The sequence below is a fragment of the Photinus pyralis genome, unplaced genomic scaffold, assembly GCF_008802855.1.
Source record: "Photinus pyralis isolate 1611_PpyrPB1 unplaced genomic scaffold, Ppyr1.3 Ppyr1.4_LG7, whole genome shotgun sequence".
NCBI classification, from domain to species: Eukaryota; Metazoa; Arthropoda; class Insecta; order Coleoptera; family Lampyridae; genus Photinus; species Photinus pyralis.
Window position 1 is genome coordinate 10,093,258 of NW_022170738.1, and position 14,727 is coordinate 10,107,984.

At 33.9% G+C, this 14,727-nt stretch overlaps 1 long non-coding RNA gene across 4 annotated transcripts; it reads left to right on the plus strand.

Moving 5' to 3' along the window:
- Positions 1–144: 144 nt before the first annotated feature.
- On the plus strand, positions 145–13,143 carry LOC116175914. 4 transcript variants are annotated; one of them, XR_004146386.1, is made up of 8 exons: positions 145–241; positions 11,147–11,736; positions 11,897–12,011; positions 12,122–12,234; positions 12,357–12,472; positions 12,571–12,683; positions 12,809–12,913; positions 13,112–13,143. It is a non-coding gene; the product is annotated as an uncharacterized LOC116175914 (long non-coding RNA). The 4 variants fall into 4 exon arrangements; XR_004146384.1 differs by lacking the exon at positions 145–241 and adding an exon at positions 1,521–1,626; XR_004146385.1 differs by lacking the exon at positions 145–241 and adding an exon at positions 3,357–3,469.
- Positions 13,144–14,727: the final 1,584 nt, after the last annotated feature.

Genomic DNA, 14,727 nt, shown 5'->3' on the forward strand with positions numbered 1-14,727 from the left:
GCGGCGATTTTTATTAAGAAAAATTTCAATTCTCAATTATTAAGGCATATGGTTACTAAAGATAACCGAGGTTGCGTCGACCGACGCCGACCTCGCCTCTTATCGCTTCACCTGTAACAATTCGACGCGCATTCCTTGGTGAAAGTTTAAACTGTGCGGTTAATTTGGAGTAGTTCCGATGGTCAATGGGGTGAATGGTAATGGTCTTTCGCTTGGAGAGACTGCAACTGATAAGGCTAGGGTGAGTTTTTATTTTTAATTATTTGGGATACATGCAAAACTCACTCAACCCCAAAAATCATCCCCTAAATCCCCAATTAAATTAATTTAGTGTTTTGAGTCCGCGTTTTGGGTCTTTGAGTGTAGCACCATTAGTCACTACGCATCATTCTAGAATCGGAATTTTGGTTTCTTATGAGACGCGACGTAAAAACCCAAAAAAAAGTACCTAATTATTGTACGCATGATTAAATTAAAACCCCATTCTAAATTTATTGCGATTCTTTCATTTCTTTCCAAAAATTTGGCAAACATGTGCCATTTACAAACAGGGCATTAGTCATCCATCAACAGATGTGCTGATGATTGTTGAAGAAAATGATCTCAAATGATCATAGGTATTTTTACTGCTAAATAAAAGTAAATTTGGTTTTATTGGATACAAAGTTTCAATTCTTCATTTTTTACGTGATTCCTGAACTCCGAGTATTAGCCAAAATGTATTTAGTATAAATAGAGCTTTGGGGGTTTGACTATAATTCTAATAATAATTACAGCTCCTATTTATTTAACTAGATTAAGATTTAGGTTTTTTTAAATCGGCAGCATTGTTATTAAAAAAGGTAGGTAATTATTGATTGGATTAAAAATCAAAATCTTCTCGTAAATAAATAAACTGCGATACTTTCTTTATCAAAAACTTCATGATACCTGCAAGTTGCAGATAAGCTATTAGTCATTAACGTATGAGCCGTTTAAATATACCTATATGTATTTGGATTTTGAATGGTACCTATACTAAGTACCTACAGGATAATTCCCGATAATTCCAAAATCATTACAGGTTACTATAAACAGTATAAACCAAGATCGGACAAATATATCACTTTACGGTAGCTTTGTCACCATAGAGCCTTTTTTGTTGCTAAAAGTGCGTTTGTTAAATTCAAGCACACCGAAGGACCGGCTTTTGCTGCCCGCAAATTCAACGATTTTATGAGTAATGTGGTTGGTATTAAACGTTGAGATAAAAAAATAAGTAAATGGGGTAGTTTTAAAAGTAGTTTAGATTTCATTGAACTCAAAAAAGGCTATTATTTCAATTCAAAATTAAGGCATATTATAGTGACTAAAGGTCAAATTTTCTTAGTCGCAGTTTGCCTAGAAAATTTCAAGAAATGAGAGGCGGGAACCTTACAAATTTTCTTAGATTTTTTTAGCGCATTTTTTAACGAGGTTGCGCCGATGCCGACCGAAACTGTTATCGCTTTGCCTGTAACAATCCGACGCGCATTCGTTGGCAAAAGTTTAAATGGTGTGCGCGTGTTTGTGGTGTCCTTCCAATGGTTAATGGGGTGAATGGTTATGGTTCTTCCCTTGGAGAGACTGAACTCTTTAAGGCTAAGGGTGAGTGGGTATTCCGTATTTGTTTAATTGTGAGCCATATAAACTTACCAAACCCGCAAAAATATCATTATTGCTGTACCACATTCCCAAAATTCTGTTAAAATATCTATCTTAAAATGCACTTAAGTTTTGGGTCTTTTAATACCTTACCCTCAATGCAGTACCATTATAGTCATTGCGCATATCGGAATCGGAATTTTGGTTTCTCATGAGACGCCGTAAAAACGCAAAAAAGGTACCTAATTATTACGTTCGCATGATTAACCTCATCCTAAATGTATTGCGATTCTATACTTTCTTTCTTTATCAAACATTTTGAACACGTGTCCTTTCTACAGGTATCTAAGTGTTAATTATCAACAGATGTGCCGTTGATGAAAATTATCCTAAATGGTCATATTTTTACTGCTGGTCATTTTGTATATAAATTTTGAATTTTTTTACGGGATGCCCTCTAAATAAGTATTTCCGGAACTTTGCCAAAAAGTACCTATTTTAATACCTAAATGCGTCTCCTTTTAGGGATTGACTAAAATTCTGATTACCGCTCCTATTTAATTAGATTTGACTTTTTTTAATCGGCAGTAGATAATTAGTCATTGTTAACGTGATTTGAAATTGATTTTTGATTTTCGTGAAGTAACGCAAAGACTAACAAAAAGGTAATCATTGATCGAATTAAAAATGAAAATCCTATCGTAAATAAATTGCGATACTTTCTTTACCAAAAACTTCACGAAACCTGCAAGTTGTAGATAAGCCATTAGTCATCCCTCTTCAACATATTCCTCGTTCAAAAATACGTCGCCTATCAAAAATCATTACACATGTTGCTAAATCAAGGTAGATTTGAATATAAATTTTCAAACGGAAAATTGTTGCGTTCTTAGTTTTCTCTGTTTTCCAAAAAGGAGCGAGGGTTAGCCAAAAATATATCAAGCAAACTAAGTTGCTTTTGAAGACTTACACGCTTTTAAATGAAATATTTTTTTATGCAGAAACGCAAATGGAGCCATTTTTGTTATATGGAAAGCCAGTGCATTAATGTTACGGACTTGCAATTTTAACCATTTAGGCCTTTGCATCATTGCCGTGTTTATTTCATCCGGTAGGATGAAATGTAGGAAACTTTAGTTAAGATGGACAAGGAAGGGCGGTCTTCTTCTTACGTAATTAACATTTGTAATTAAGTAAATTTTATTAATTTGTCGTTGGTCTATGTAACGGCATGGGGATTATTTGGATCATACGCGAAAGGGATCAAGGTTATTTTTGTTTACATTTTTATTTAAGGTAGACATTTCTGGGAATTTTATTTGGTTTTTATCTGTTATCAAATTTAAATGCTTAATTTAATTGACAGGTGGATGTGATTTATCGCCTTTTCTGAGTAGTTAAGAGAGAAGTTTTATTTTTTCCTAGAATTGATTTATAAAAATTAATCTACCTTAATTTTTCTTGACCTACTAACGTACGTCGAGGGGGTAGTCTTTGTTGTCAACTGTGTATTATTATGGTTGTTGTAATTTTGATTTTCGGAAGCAGTTGAAAAATGCGCAAAAAATATTCTAAGAAATTTTCTTAGTCGCAGTTTGCCTAGAAAATTTCAAGAAATGAGAGGCGGGAACCTTACAAATTTTCTTAGATTTTTTTAGCGCATTTTTTAACGAGGTTGCGCCGATGCCGACCGAAACTGTTATCGCTTTGCCTGTAACAATCCGACGCGCATTCGTTGGCGAAAGTTTAAACCCTGTGCGCGTGTTTGTGGTGTTTTTTCCAATGGTTAATGGGGTAAATGGTTATGGTTCTTCCCTTGGAGAGACTGAACTCTTTAAGGCTAAGGGTGAGTGGGTATTTGTTTAATTGTGAGCCATATAAACTTACCAAACCCGCAAAAAATACCATTATTGCTGTACCACATTCCCAAAATTCTGTTAAAATATCTATCTTAAAATGCACTTAAGTTTAAGTCACTGTTTTGGGTCTTTTAATACCTTACCCTCAATGTAGTACCATTATAGTAATTGCGCACATCGGAATCGGAATTTTGGTTTCTCATGAGACGATGTAAAAACGCAAAAAAGGTACCTAATTATTACGTTCGCATGATTAAACTCATCCTAAATGTATTGTGATTCTATACTTTCTTTCTTTATCAAACATTTTGAACACGTGTCCTTTCTACAGGTATCTAAGTGTTAATTAGCAACAGATGTGCCGTTGATGAAAATTATCCTAAATGATCATATTTTTACTGCTGGTCATTTTGTATATAAATTTTGAATTTTTTACGTGATGCTCTCCAAATAAGTATTTCCGTAATTTGGCCAAAAAGTACCTATTTTAGTACCTAAATGCGTCTTCTTTTAGGGATTGACTAAAATTCTGATTACCGCGTCTATTTAATTAGATTTGGAGTTTTTTAATCGGCAGTAGGTATTAGTCGTTGTTAACGTGATTTGAAATTGATTTTTGATTTTCGTGAGATAACGCAAAGACTAACAAAAAGGTAATCATTGCGATCGAATTAAAAATGAAAATTCTATCGTAAATAAATTGCGATACTTTCTTTACCAAAAACTTCAAGACACCTGCAAGTTGTAGATAAGCCATTAGTCATCACTCTTCAACATAATGCGTCGCCTATCCAAAATCATTACATATGGTGCTAAATCAAGGTAGATTTGAATACAAATTTTCAAACTGAAAATTGTTGCGTTCCTAGTTTTCTGTTTTCCAAAATGTGCGAGGATTAGCAAAAAAATATATCAAGCAAACTAAGTAGCTTTTGGAGACTTGAATGCTTTTAAATGAAATATTTTTTTATGCAGAAACGCAAATGGAGCCATTTTTGTTATATGGAAGTTACGGACTTGCAATTTTAAACATTTAGGCCTTTGCACCAATAAGTTAAGCTAATATTGCCATGTTTATTTCATACGGTAGGATGAAATGTAGAAAATCTTATTTAAGATGGACAAGGGCGGTCTCCTTCTTACGTAACTAACATTTGTAATTAAATTTTATTAATTTGTCGTTGGTCTATGTAACGGCATGGGGATTATTTGGATCATACGCGAAAGCGATCAAGGTTATTTTTGTTTACATTTTTATTTAAGGTAGAAATTTCTGGGAATTTTGTTTGGTTTTTATCTGTTATCAAATTTAAATGCTTAATTTAATTGACAGGTGGATGTGATTTATTGCCTTTTCTGAGTAGTTAAGAGAGAAATTTTATTTTTTCCTAGAATTGATTTATACAAATTAATCTACCTTAATTTTTCTTGACCTACTAACGCACGTCGAGGGGGTAGTCTTTGTTGTCAACTGTGTATTATTGGTTGTTGTAATTTTGATTTTCGGAAGCAGTTGGAAAATGCGCAAGAAAATATTCTAAGAAATTTTCTTAGAAAATGCTAAATAATTCGCAGTCTGCCTAGAAACTTTCAAGAAATGTGAGAAGGGAAAGCTTACGAATTTTCTTAGATGTTTTTAGCGCATTTTTTAACGAAGTTGGGTGGGAAAATTTCTTGAAGAACCTTTCAAAGAATCTTTTAGATAGAAAAATCGTATTAGAAAGCATATTTTTTACAGCAGCTGTAGGACATAGACACAATTCACAAACCATCCTAGGAAATCACATTAGAAACGGACTGGGGTTCTTTGGAAATCTTAATTTGGTTAAAAATTTTGCTCTTGGAAACTACTTAAAAATATAAGACCCCTTAGAAAGTCCGTCGAAGCCATCTTCCAAAATGTCTTAAAAACAACGTTAATAGAAGAAAATCGTCTTGGAAACTTGTTAAAATCTCTCTCGTAATTCTAATTGCCTTCTAAAATGCTCTACAAATCTTAAATTTAGAATTTATAAAGACATTTCTTTAAGATTAGCTATTTATTTGAAAATCCTATCGGAAATCTACAGGATTTTCTAAGATTTTGCTAGAAACCTGTTAAAGAATTTTGCTCTTGCTAAACGTTCTTTTCAAACCGTCTTCGCAATTATAGAAAGAATCGCAGTGAAAATATTCTAAGGATTTTACCTTCAATATCAATACTTTTAATAAGTTCCTCATCTTCATAATAATTTTTCTAAAAAGCAAATCATCTTAGTAACGTAGAAACGATTTTCTTAGAAATAATCTTAGACGTCATTTTAGAAAATAATAAATAGGTACCATAAAATGTCTTTGAAATCCTCCTAGAACAAATTAAAAATCTTAGCGATGGTGGAGATATTCTTCAAGATCTTCAAACCAACTCCGAAATTTTTAGGAAAGATTCTTTGATAGTATTCTTGGTTTTTTTTTGATATATTCGGCAGACTTTTCTTAAGAATCATTTTGAAAATATTCTCAGAAAAATCCCTAATAATTTAGTTTTCTTAAAAAAATTACATTGAAATCTTCTTTAAATTGAAACCGGTTCCCATAAACAATTTTTTTAGAGGCGTTATACGTGCTTTTATTAGAAACTTTCTCGTAATTTTCTTATAAAAACCATTAAGAGCTTTTATGTTAATTTTCTCAAAAATTGGATTAATCTCTGAGAAGATTTGCAAACGTCCGAAGAGATATTTCTAGAAACCATCTTAAAAGAGATTGCCTTAGAAATTGGACCCTGGAATCTTTTCGGAAACTTTCTTGGGAATCTCTCTAGGAGGCTTCTTAGGAAAATCTTGTTGAAATCGTTTTTAGAAATTGTTATAAAAATCCTTTATTTCCTTTAAAAATGCTGGAAGCCTCCTTATTTTGCCAAAGGTGACTTACTAGAAACTTTGGTCACGTATTTTTGTATACACATAATTTTGCAATTAGAATTTAAATTTTTAGTGTGCTTCTGGGGGAATTTTTGTCTCTAATTTTTGGTTAAATTTTCTGAATTTTGAAAATTCCTCCATTCTAGTTTGTTCAATTTGAATCACTGCAATCCCCAAAATTGATCTGCTGCTAAAGGAATATTTCCACGTGTTGCATGCATGTGGTCGAGGGGTATTAAAGGTGCACACCCCATGTCCTAACTATGAATCAATCCGCTTGATCGTTTTCATTACGGCATCCTGTATTTGTGGCTTTTTGTAAATTGGTTCTACTTAAATACGAAGAGGCGATTTGCAAAACTAACACACATTAATTACTATTGTTGTTTAAAAATCGCGTTTAATGTGAATTTACATTTCACTGTTAGCACATTAGCTAAAAATGGTTTTAAGGTTCTTAACTGAAATTCAGAAATTTTATTTTTACAAATTTGTAGGTTTCTGGACACTTTGAATTTAAGTTCTGGGAATTTTGAGATTATTCACTGTCTGTCGGTATTCCAAAGTTCCTAAAATAATTTGAAAAATACTGCATTATTGTTTTGACACCATTTTAATTAAAACGAAATTAAGAAATTTCAGCGAATTCTAGGATTTTCCCTGTATTTGGACATGCTCCTAGCAAATTAATTAGAAACTCTCTAAAAATTGTGTACTTTTTATCTTTTCTGAAAAAAAATTTTAATTCTTAAACTTGGCATTTTGTATTTTATGTAAATTTACAGTTTTTTATTTGTTTAAAATTTGGTTAATTTAAATTCACTTTCATTTTACAAATTTTGAGAGGCTCTGGGAACTTTGGAAAAGCCTCTAAACCTAAACAAGCTTAAAAATGTTCTATAGGAAAATCACTCCACAAATCATTGAATCTGTGGAAAATATGTATAACCAATCTTGGTAGGGGGTAGGGCCGTAAGGGGATGGGATAGAATACAGTTCTTTTAGTTGTGATCTTTCATTAGAGTACCTACATTTTTTAAATTTAATTATTCATCTGAAAATGGTTGTAAACCGCCGAAGTCGTTTTTGAGGGACAGACGGACGGACAAATATATCACTTTCCGGTAGCTTTGTCGCCATAGAGCCTTTTTTGTTGCTAAAAGTGCGTTTGTTGAATTCAAGCACACCGAAGGACCGGCTTTTGCTGCCCGGATCAACGATTTTATGAGTAATGTGGTTGGTATTAAACGTTGAGATAAAAAAATAAGTAAATGGGGTAGTTTTCAAAGTAGTTTAGATGTCATTGAACTCAAAAAAGGCTATTATTTCAATTCAAAATTAATGTAGGTATATTATGGTGACTAAAGGTAAACGAGGTTGCGCCGATGCCGACCGAACCTATAATCGCTTTGCCTGTAACATTCCGAAGCGCATTCGTTGGCGAAAGTTTAAACGGTGTGCGCGTGTTTGTGGTGGTGTTCCAATGGTTAATGGGGTAAATGGTTATGGTTCCTCCCTTGGAGAGACTGAACTCTTTAAGGCTAAGGGTGAGTGGGTATTTGCAAAATTTATTTCCAAAAATATCATTATTGCTGTACCACATTCCCAAAATTCTGCTAAAATATCTTTCTTCAAATGCACTTAAGTTTAAGTCACTGTTTTGGGTCTTTTAATACCTTACCCTCAATGTAATACCATTATAGCCATTGCGCACATCGGAATCGGAATTTTGGTTTTTCATGAGACGCCGTAAAAACGCAAAAAAGGTACCTAATTATTACGTTCGCATGATTAACCTCATCCTAAATGTATTGCGATTCTATACTTTCTTTCTTTATCAAACATTTTGAACACGTGTCCTTTCTACAGGTATCTAAGTGTTAATTATCAACAGATGTGCCGTTGATGAAAATTATCTTAAATGGTCATATTTTTATTGCTAGTTATTTTGTATACAAATTTTGAATTTTTTTACGTGATGCCCTCTAAGTAAGTATTTGCGGAAATTGGCCAAAAAGTGCCTATTTTAGTACCCACATGCGTCTCAAACAAAAAGTGAATCATTGATCGAATTAAAAATGAAAATCCTATTGTGAATAAATTGCCGATACTTTCTTTACCAAAAACTTCACGACACCTGCAAGTTGTAGATAAGCCATTAGTCATCACTCTTCAACAAATGCCCCGTTCAAATGTATACGTCTTATCCAAAATCATTACATATGTTGCTAAACCAAGGTAGATTTTTGAATACAAATTTTCAAACGGAAAATTGTTGCGTTCTTAGTTTTCTCTGTTTTCCAAAATGTGCGAGGGTTAGCCAAAAAATATATCAAGCAAACTAAGTTGCTTTTGGAGATTTGCATGCTTTTAAATGAAAATTTTTTATGCAGAAACGCAAATGGAGCCATTTTTGTTATATGGAAAGCCAGTGCATTCATGTTAAGGAAATTTTAAACATTTAGACCTTTGCAACAATAAGTTAAACTAATAAATTAAATTAATAAATGTTATTAAATCTTATTATTTGTATCATACAAGAAAGCGGTCAAGGTTGTTTTTGTTTACATTTTTATTTAAAGGTAAAAATGTCTGGGAATTTTGTTTGGTTTTTATCTGCTATCAAATGTAAATGCTTAATTAAATTGACAGGTGGATGTGATTATCGCCTTTTCTGAGTAGTTAAGACAGAAATTTGATTTTTTCCTAGAATTGTTTCTCTTAAATGCCTGATAACAAATTGATTTATAAAAATGAATCTACCTTAATTTAGCGCAATTGATCTTCCTAAAAATCTTAAAACATAATTCCAGAATTTTAACGAAATATGCTTTGAGTTCTTTGAGGAATCGTTTTTTAACATAATCAGAAAAGTTTTCCTAAAAATCTTTTTGGAAATTTTCGAAACTTTTAAGAAGGTTCTTAAAAATCTAAATTGAAGCTTTCGCTAAATCTACTTTTTTATACAGGGTGGCAATTTGAAAACTTACCACTCCTCATGTCTTAGTAAATAAACGAGATATTTTAAAAAATTAAAATCCGCTTCGGTAATTCGGAGTGGAATCACAATGACATAGTTGACGACGCACCCCCTCCAACCCCCTGCGCCCCAGCACCCCAACTTTTAAATCTTAATTAGTGCTCCCCCCATGTGTGATACGTCGTTGGAAAGCTCTGAAAAAATGCTTTCATATTTCGACATTTTTGAATTACTCTCTGTCTTAGTTCGCCGGTTGCGTTTTAAATACGACAGATTTCAAATGTATCATATTAGTTTATTTTTTGATTTGCACGATAATTACTAACCTAAATGTAATGCTATTTGGTATGGTTGGAAAGCATTTTTTCATAGCTTTCCAACGACATATCGCACATGGGGGGTCACTATTTAAGATTTAAAATTTGGGGAGGCTGGGGCGCAGGGGGTTGAGGAGGTCATTGTGATTCCCCCTCCGAATTACCGAAACGGATTTTGATTTTTTTAAATATCTCGTTTATTTACTAAGAAATGGGGGGTAGTAAGTTTTCAAATTGCCACCCGGCATTTCTAAGAAACGTTTTTAAGAAAATCAAGTTTTAGGGCACCTCTCCCTGGAATTTCTTTAATTTTCTTGAATATCCGAAAAGATATGTTGTTTGAAAATCAAATGAAAGTAAATAAATAACTAGACATGTGTTTGTGGATGGGGGGATCGTATCCTACAGCCCAACGTTCAATTAATTTAGCCCAGATCGTTTTCTTTGTGCCATCCTGTATTTGAGACTTAAACCAGTTGCGCAGAAACCAATAATTCTTATCGCAACAAACGAATGACTTATGTTCTCACTTTTTAGTCCTTTGTCTGTCGGTTCACGTTGTAGCCCAATCTCTTCCCTAGTGATAACTGTCAGAAATTGCTTTTTTCGTTGATTATATTGCAGCCGAAAAATATCAAACTTGCCATCTTTCTTAGTCCAAATCATTATAAATACAGGGTGTCCAAAAGAGACTGTTTAGTTAACTGGTTGTACTAGAAAATAAACCGAAATCATTATTTGAAATAGAATATCCTTATTTTTATCGTTTCCTTTCTAATTCTACACGTTAAATTTTAATTAAAACCTTGGTTTCTGAATTATTAACGAGCTCCTAGCGAGTTTATAATTTTGCGATGTCTGTCCGTCCGTCCGTCCGTTAGTACGATAACTCATAAACGAATGGACCGATTACAATGAAATTTCTTTATCAAATTTGTAAATCGGAGTTCGTGAATTGGCAATGTAGATCAAAAAATAAAGTAGGCCCTTTTGACATCTCCGTTAGTTATGAACCGAATTGCATGATATTCAATACGCGCATAGCTCTAGCCATATTAAACACAATTCCAAAAGTTGAGTCTAATCGATCAGCATTCACAGTGCCCTTTGCGCATCTCCACCATTTACAGACCGAATTGCAAAGTTTCTTATTTATGAAGTCATTTAAATAAAATTTGATACATAGCCACTTGGAATAAAACCCAATTTAACCCCAGTTTCAAAATTTGGTTTTGCGCATGCGCAGGGCCAACTTTCTTATTTATGGAGGCATTCAAATGAAATTTGGTATATACATATACACTTTAAATAAAAGCAAAACTAACATCCGGTTTAAAATTTGGTCATTTGGCCATACCCAAGAGCTCGTTTTCTATATTTGTTTAGTTTATTTAGTATGTATACCCTTTTTAAATAAATATACTCTTGTTTCGCAACTGTTTGACGTAAATTTTCTTGTTACAGATTCCAGAAGGGCAGCCTTATTAAGGTAGGATTTTTCTTTTTTATGCATGGGTCTATCGTATTTCTTTTTTTTTATGTATTTAGCAGTGAGAGTGGGAAGTGATTAGTGTACATACGACTATAGTGTAGTTGATTTTCGTATCATAGTAATAAGTGGAGTTGTAATCATCTCCTCAGTCGAGCAACTTGGTAAAGTAAATTGACTGCAATGATCCATTCGCCAAAATTCACTTTACTGTACATAGACCAGTATGACTATGAATTCACAGCCATGCCAGTTTTGTAAAGTAAACTGATTTTCCCTGAGAATGCGACTGTTGCAGCAAATTTCTCCTTTCCCAAGCGAACTGACTTTAATCAAATGCAGACCATTGCTTAACGTTATACCTCATTTATTATCTACACGAAAATCAACTTAGAAGAAGGTAAGTGCGATTGTGTTCAAAAGAATAGGTTTCCTAAAATAAGCCTACTATCTAATCTTTCCGTGTGTTCGCAGAGCCATTGCTGCCCTTATTGGAAGACTTGCGCCACTTGCTTTTACTGATGAAGATCCAACGCCACTTTTCTCCTCGATTCTGTCAAACGAGGTGAGTACACCACTGTCGTTACAGTTCTACAGCAACTGGCAACTGGATTTTGACTTCAAACATAGCACGACCAAGTGCCCATCATCCATGTATAAATTCTTCATTCTAAAATTTCTTCAATGCGGCATTAGGAGCAATAATATAATATTTTACCTTTCAGAGACTGGTAATGGTAGTATCACGTGCCTTTACTACAAGACCTTCGCGACCTGCATCTGCTGGTGAAGATCCAACTCCTGCCAGAGTCACGTTTGCCCTAAATCTCGTTGAACGAGGTGAGTACGCCATTGTCGTGATAAATACATCTCATTAGCACTGTGTACCTTCTTCATTCCAAAGTTTCTTGGCGGGATTAGAAGCAATAATATAATTTTTTACCTTCCAGATATCGGTAATGGGAATATCGTTTGCTCGTACTACAAGATTTGCGCGACCTGCATCTACTGGTGAAAATCCAACTTCTGCTAGACTCACCTACCCTAACTCCTGTTGAACGAGGTGAGTACGCCATTGTCGTGCTTCCATCATTTGATAAATACACCTCATTATCAGTGTGTACCTTCTTCATTTCAAAATTTCTTCAATGCGGCATAAGAAGCATATTATTTTTTACTTTTCAGATATCGGTAATGAGAATTATCGTTTGGCCTTACTACAAGACTTGCGCGACCTGCATCTACTCGTGAAGATCCAACTCCTGCCAGAGCCACGTCTACCCTAAATCTCGTTGAACGAGGTGAGTACGCCATGTCGTGCATCAGTGTGTAGCTTCTTCATTCCAAAATTTCTTGAATGCGGCATTAGAAGCAATAATAATAATTTTTTATCTTCCAGATATCGTTAATGGGAATATCATTTGCTCGTACTACAAGATTTGCGCGACCTGCATCTACTGGTGAAGATCCAACTTCTGCTAGACCCACCCACACCAACTCCTGTTGAACGAGGTGAGTACGCTATTGTCGTTCATTTATTTGATTTAACTAAATATCAGTGTTGTACCTACCTTCTTCATTCCATAACATTTTAGCAATGCGCCATTAGAAGATAATAATAATACTGTACTTTTCAGGTATTGGTGCACCTTACCATGCTCGTTTGCCAGGAGTCGGAGTGCGATTGTGCCTCCTGTGGATAATGGTCCTTCTCGGGAGAGTCCCAATTATTAAGGCTAAAGGTAAGTTTCCATTTTTTGCGTAGTTGTAAGCGTAGTCATTTACTAACATCCCTTTCAACAAACAACAATTTTGAATTTCCGGAAAGATTCCCAAAATGTCTGCAAGCCCTTTTCCCGCAGAAAGTTTTAATCCTGTTTATTTTGCGCTTACCATAGAATTTTCTGGTTTTTTTAACGTAAATCCTCTCCTTGTTTCAGATTTCAGATGAGCAGCCTTATAAAGGTAGGATTTTTTTTCTATGCATGGGTTTTTTTTATTTTTTATGTATGCGGCATCAGCGAGACCACTTGAGTTTTGCGTTTTTATTTGCGAAAATCTCTCACGCGAAATGTTTCGTACAACGGTATGCGGTCGAAATATCTTTTGAAATTTGAATTTTAACTGAAAAATTGACTTAACATTCTTATAAATTTGAAAGTTACGAAGGCCACCATCACCTTCCGTAAATTCCAATGAAATCTCTAATCAAATTTTGAATTGAAATTAACATTAGGATAAACATAAATTAGAAAAATCGACACATTAAAATAAAACTACCTGGATCCCAAAGTGGGATACAAATTGACACGTAATTAATTATTAAAAACAAATTCGTTTTCGGCCCATTACAATTTAGAATTCTTCACTTCACTCGAAATCTAAAAATTCAGGATAAGGGAGTCTGATTCGCTATCGTTTTCGGTAAATAAATCTCATTTAGAGATTTTGGGGCACACTTAATTTCTTAGAAATATAAGTAAGGTCCAGTAGCCTTTGAGAAATTTTCGTTCTGTAAAATTTAAAACACAAGAATAATGGACGTAGACACATATACCTAGGAGGAATTTTAGGGGGTTGAAAAGAAAGATTAAGGGGTACTTTTTTATTATTAACGGAAGATTTATTGCAGTGATTAAGTCTTATTTGGGGGTTCAGTGGGGCCACTTGAGTCATCTGCGGATGGCCAACGCCCACCCCCATTTTTTTTAGAATTAAAACTCTAAAAATAGGCAGATTTCTTTATTCTAAGGTTTGAGGACGAAAAAATAATCCGAATTGTATCTTGGGCACAGTTTATTAGAAAGTTTATAAATATCCATAGAACTTTCTTAAGTATTTTTGGAATATTTGTAGAAATCTCCTTGAATGAATTCCCTATTTCGAAATTTCAATACTTAAACTTCTGGAAGAAGTACACCGGGTGAATTTTTAGAACGTGTCTTGGACTTCGGTACTGTTCGAAAATGTCTCAGGTTTTTTTCAGCAATTCTGTAGAATTGTTCTAATTATACATAATTTCTATTATAATGACGCGGGTTCGAACCCCCCAAACGCGCGGTTTTTTCTATAATAGATCACGGTGAGGCCACTAACCGAATCACTGAGAGACTGAAAAGTGATAACGTAACGTAGATTTAGTATACAAACGACATATTGACGGTGAGAGTTATAAGACTGGGAAAGTTGAAAGTAATTCCAAGATATGATTGATAAATGAAATAATAAACCATAGAAAGAAATAAAATTCAAACTTAATTGTAATAAAAAGCCAGTATACATTTTTTGTAATTTTTTTAAAATTAGAGTAAAAATTGTACGGTAACCTTATCGAGAACCACTGTTGTAGCCGATTTAGAAGCCTAGACGAGCTTAAATTTATTTATTATATTTATAATAATTTATTTATTTATTTACAGCCCACCAGGCAAGTTTGATTGTATTGGGCAATTCGGGAGTTCAGTGGGGCCACTTGAGTCATCTGCGGATGGCCAACGCCCACTCCCATTTTTTATAATTAAAATTCTAAAAAAAGTCAGATTTTCTTATTCTAAAC